At 39.7% G+C, this 6014-nt stretch overlaps 1 protein-coding gene across 1 annotated transcript in view; it reads right to left on the reverse strand.

Moving 5' to 3' along the window:
* wdr91 (WD repeat domain 91) overlaps nucleotides 1-3249 on the reverse strand; it is a 39907-nt gene extending 36658 nt beyond the window's left edge. The window contains exon 1 of the mRNA XM_080743951.1: nucleotides 3194-3249. The gene's annotated coding sequence lies outside the window, so the exon portion shown is untranslated. The remainder of the gene's footprint in view (nucleotides 1-3193) is intronic.
* Nucleotides 3250-6014: the final 2765 nt, after the last annotated feature.

The following is a 6014-nucleotide window of genomic DNA, read 5'->3' on the forward strand; positions in this document are numbered from 1 at the left end:
TCTAGTGTTGCAATTTGCGGCTAGTTCTAACTATAGTTCAATCATTAGCCAGATTGTAAATAATATTATAAGAAATAGGCAAACATTTTGAAAATAGCCGATCTGCAAGCTCACAGTGCTCAAAAACATTTTATTGGGGAATATTGGGAATTTTCTGGGACCCATTTGAATGTCCACCTGTGGGTCCCGGGATCCATTACATCAAAAACCTAGCGGCATCACTGATAGCCTAATGCAGTGCTTCTCAAACTTCTCAGGCCACGACCCGCAAAATAACCATATTTCAACTGGGGACCACCCACCCTGCACAAGAACTTGGAATTGTAGGAGTTGGCATAACATTTTGTTTACTTTGACTCCATCTGTTCTATTGTGAAAATAGCAGATCTGCATGCTCACAACGCCTCGCAAGTGAGGCATTGTGAGCATAATTTCACAATTTCTGCCTCTAATATTTGACAATCTGACCAATGTTTGACCAGAGATACTAAAAAGGTCTTTAAAGTCCTATTAAATTGTCACTTTAGAAATGTGCAAATCTAACGCCCAGGATTCGAACCCGGGTCCCCCACGTTAAAGTCCAATATCTTAACCATTGATCCAAAGGGATATCCCTATGGACAGAGGGAGATACTATAGACTCTATGAGGCCATCAGGCTGAGGCTGTGAATCACTCTGCTACATTACAGTTGAACATAGAATGTAAGCATTTAGCAGACCATGCTCTTATCCAGTGACTTACAATAAGCAGGGTAAACATGCATCAAATGCAGAGAGAGAAATGTTGCCTCAGGAAACTGGGATAACAAGTAATAATATAATAGTATGTACTTTGAAACGATAGTATTCTAGCTAAATAATGAACCTTACCTAGCATATGTAAAAATTGCATGATATGTAAATACCATTTTAACCTTTGCAGAAGTCTGCATGGTCATTCCAGACTTGGTCTATGTTGTATTTATTTTTATCCCTCAATTTTGTAACTCATTGTTTCACCCAGTGCCAACTCAGGTAAACTCGACCTAAAACAAACTCGACCCAAACTCGTTTCCCAACGGGTCTGTGGCCTTAAAGGAGTAGTTCACCCCCAAAATGACTTTTTTTCTATTGATTAGTCACGCCATGGAGACTAGAGTTCAATAATATTTTTAGTTTTTTATCGAATTCCTAAGACAAAAATGTGATAACAATAAATTTACCCCCATTTGTTCCGGATGGGGACCCGTTTCGAAACGGGTCCCCATCCGGAATCAATGGGGGTAAATTTACTCGAATCAAATTTTTGTCCTTAGGAATGTGACAAAAAACTAAAAATATTATTGAACTCTACTCTCCATGGCATGAGTAATCAATAGGAAAAAAAAATCATTTAGGGGGTGAACTACTCCTTTAAGCTAGATGCAGAATAGACCAAAATCAAATCTTTGCTTCTGGGGGTCCCTGGAACAAAATAGTTTGCGATGGGGGTCCATCCGTGGAACACAATATTTTGAGATGGGGGTCCGCGGCCAAAAACACATTTTGGGGGTCCTTAACCGCTGATAGGCACATTCTACGAATGTCTTCTAAATCATAACAATTTTCTGAAAAAAACTTATGTTGCCATCAGTGTTTCTCAAACTTTGTCATGTGAAGGACCCCCAGAATGAGATGTATTTGGCCACGGACCCCCATCGCAAAATATTTTGTTCCAGGGACCCCCAGAAGCAAAGATTTGATTTTGGTCTATTCTGCATCTAGCTTAAGGCCACAGACCCGTTGGGAAACAAGTTTGGGTCGAGTTTGTTTTAGGTCGAGTTTTCCCGTTACCCATCCTACTGGGCTCTGCTCTCCCTCTGCCAACCTGAGGAGAGCCCCGAACTGAGCTCATGCTAATTTGATTGACTGAAGTGTTTATTAGAAGGATGCATAGGAAAAGGTACAGTTTCATGACAGTACAGTTCACTGGTACAATGTCAACTAAAAGGTACAGTTTCATGACAGTGCAGTTTACTGGTACAAGGTCAACTAAAGGTGATGCTAGTAAGCTTCACGGCTTATTTACACATGAAACCTTTATGTATCTCATCATATGTAGCAGAGTGATTCACTGCCTCAGCCTGAAGCCTCAAAACTCTAGAATCTCCCCGGACCAGATGTCTCTTTGGTCAAGTGGTTAAGATGTTGGGGAGACATTGAAACTAAAGACAGACGGATAGAACGGAATACTGGTCACTTGGCCAAAAATCCAACTCGCCAAATCAACTTGCTAGGACACCTTGCCAATGAGCAGGGTTGTCAACATTGGACTGTCAGTCAGGAAAATCCAGGAGATTTATTTTCTAGGGGGTGCGCGGAACTTTTGTGCATGTTTGATACTATTATCAGGCTTGCTTTACTAGCATGGGTACAATTTCAGCCTTAAAATGCCAAACGTAGGTGTACAAATGTGATGACTGACGCAACATAAGACATCCTTAATGACTTCTCATGTGGGGGTCCTCCCTCAGAAAAAAAATAACATAGCAGATGTAATTGCCAATCATCCTGGCAAATCCATGAGCATTGACAAGCCTGCCCAATGAGCGTGGACAATTTGGCGAGTTGATGTTTTGGCGAAGTGACCTGATACCATAGAACGCAGTACTATGCAGAGGATAACAGCAATAACAAAAGGAAAAGAAAAAAAAACACATTCATAACTTAGAAGAAGAAAGGAAAAGAAAACAAAATAGCAGATATTTACAGTGGAAAAGGGGAGCTGAGTATGGGCTTAGTCTATTTACAAGTTTCAAGTTGCTGCCGAAATGTAGTTGGCTGGCTGCCCCACGTTTCTTCATCTAAACAACAATTTAACCATACAGTTATATATTGTAATCATAATCTATAACTCTGATAGTTATAGATTGTAAATAATAAGGCACTGACACGGACTGAACATGCACACGTACGCATCTAATCATTTCTGCTTTCCACTATTAAAGGGTGTGATTTTACAGGATGACTTTACTTCACAATCAGATACAACATTTTCAGCCCTTTTGTTGCTCAAATCGCTGCAGAAGTGGATGTCTGTCAGTGTGTGTGTGTGTGTGTGTGTGTGTGTGTGTGTGTGTGTGTGTGTGTGTGTGTGTGTGTGTGTGTGTTGCATTTATGTAATTATAACAACTATTTATCAATAATATTTAATATTAAAAGTTATTTTTTTACCATGAAGACGAAAACCTCTTCCTGTGTTTACAAGCTCGAGACCACAGTCATGTGACCTGACGTCACTCACGTGATGTCATGTGACTGTTTCTCCTTCTTCCGTAGGTTACTTCTTCCTCCAGCGCACCGCCCTATGGCACCGCCCCCTGCTGGTCTGGAGTCTAATAATATGAATGTTAATACACAAATTAATGAATGAATGAGAATATAGATGGTAAATGCTTATCCATCATTCTGAATGATAAACATTTAGTAACTGTTGGAATGCAGATGTCAGTAATATTTGCGTTGCTGTTCTACCTACTGCTTATGGCATGGTTGGGGGGGGGGGGGGGTCCTGCTATGCTGCAAAAATGTGGAACGTCCTTGTTTCCTTTAATTTCTGTTTGTTTTGTTTACCCTTTCCCCCATACATCATTGAATTGTTGATGTGCAGAAAAAAAAAGTGGAACGTCCTACCTACCTAGTCGGGGAAGCCAGGGATATTTTGGTTCAGATTCTCGCAAATTCGCCAAATTTGGCACAGATGTTGTCCATAACATACTTAATCCTTTTAAGATGGGTGCCAAGATGGGCACCCCATGGTACTGCCGTATTGCGCAGTCCAATTGGGCTCCCATTGACTTTCTATACAGGAGGAAAATACCCAGAAAAAGATTTTTTTTCTGGGTATTTAAGGAGGATCTGAGGGGTCTAACTAGGGGTTTGTCATGATGCTGAATCCATTGCAGGCATTTGTTTTGCACAAAAAACATTCCGTGGGCTAGAAATGGTCTCAGAAAACAATACACGTATGGGTGAGTATTCATGAAGGTCGGAGGCCATATGACAAACCCCTAGTTAGACCCCTCAGATCCTCCTTAAATACCCAGAAAAAAAATCTTTTTTCTGGGTATTTTCCTCCTGTATAGAAAGTCAATGGGAGCCCAATTGGATTGCGCAATACGGCAGTACCATGGGGTGCCCATCTTGGCACCCATCTTAAAATGATTAAGTATGTTATGGACAACATCTGTGCCAAATTTGGCGAATTTGCGAGAATCTGAACCAAACGGTCCTTATATATTGCCCTGCATGGGGGCCCCGACTAACCGAAGACCTTAAAGGAAATCCCCCCTCCTTTTAAACCGCTCCCTGACCTTTCTATTACCATTCATTAAAATGTGTTTTTCGCCGCGGACCCCCATCCCATTTATTTTAATATTTATATCTTTAATATTTTGTTCCACGGATGGACCCCTATCGCAAAATATTTTGTTCCAGGGACCCCCAGAAGCAAAGATTAGATTTCGGTCTATTCTGCAATCTAGCTTAAGGCCACAGACCCGTTGGGAAATGAGTTCGATCGACTTTGTTTTAGGTCGACCTTTCATGTATTCAAAGAAAACCAAAAGCTTTTTTGAGGTGTTTATCATTTTAGTTGACCTTGTACTGTCATGAAACTGTACCTTTTCCTATGCAACCTGACAATAAAGTTTTCAATTAATCAATCGATCGATCGATCAATCCATCAATCCATCGCTATATGAGCTTGGAGATCTGCAAAAAAGATGAAGAAAAAAATCTCAAATCTTTATTTTGTTATTTTATTTATTGGTAGTAGGCTAGGTATTTGTTGTGATGTTTTATATGTGGGATTGTGGACAGAAATGAACATGTATTGAATGTTCATTAACAGCTGCTGTACTGCAGATAAATTAAGAAAGTTGTATATTTATTGCATTTTTTAAATTAAAAGCTGGTGTCCTGTAATTAAACTCATGAAGTAAATAAATGTTTGTAGTGTTGTAGCATACTCGACATAACTGTGTTCGTCTAACTGCCCACTAGATGGCGGTATTAGACCAAGAACGGCAACTGTTCTTTTCAGTGGAAACAAGCATAGAGCTTTTTAAACCAATTATAGAAACATAGGTTTTTCAAAAAACCTTAGAAGGAATCGGGTCAAAATTCTAATTTTCAAGATTTTTCAAAAATAGCAGATCTACAAGCTCGCAGCGAGTGCCGCGCTGTGAGCTTGTAGATCTGCTATTTTTCAATAGTTAAAGCATAAAATAATGATACACAATAATGTGTACCCGTTCTAAATGGGTTAATACTGTTCAACATTGTTTTCTCACTCTGCAGTAAACAAACCAACACACATTATACTGTATATAATTGTATACAGGGGATCTGCACATTTATAAAGTTATACTGTTTAATTACTTTTAAGTTACACCTTGAAGGAAATAAACGTATCAGAAGAATAATAAGACCATTACTGCGTCAAAAGTAACCGATATAAAAGTGATCAAACATTGGACAAATTGTCAAATATTACCTATAAGAAAGAAACAAGAAACTGTGAAAACAGCTGATCTACAGGCTCATAGTCGGAGGCATTGCGGACTTGTAGATCTGCTATTTTCACAATGTGTTTGTCTAACCGAGTCAAACTAAACGACACACACGCTAGGGCATTAATTTTTGCAAGTCGACTCGACTCAGTAAAAAGTTGAGTTGAAGTCGACTTTATCGTTTGACCCCCCCCCCCCACATTATTTTGGGGGGTCCCCAGATGATTAACTTAATGTGAAACATTGTTTTTTCACTCAACTGTAAAAAACAACAACATAAAGTTTAAGTGTATAGAGGGTATCTGCACATTTCTAAAGTCACACACACACACACACACACACACACACACACACACACACACACACACACACACACACACACACACACACACACACACACACACACACACACACACACACACACACACACACACACACACACACACACACACACACACTTTGTTCAAATATGATTATTTTGG

The sequence above is a fragment of the Nannobrachium achirus genome, assembly GCF_963921795.1.
Source record: "Nannobrachium achirus genome assembly, chromosome: 16".
In the NCBI taxonomy this organism is placed as follows: Eukaryota; Metazoa; Chordata; class Actinopteri; order Myctophiformes; family Myctophidae; genus Nannobrachium; species Nannobrachium achirus.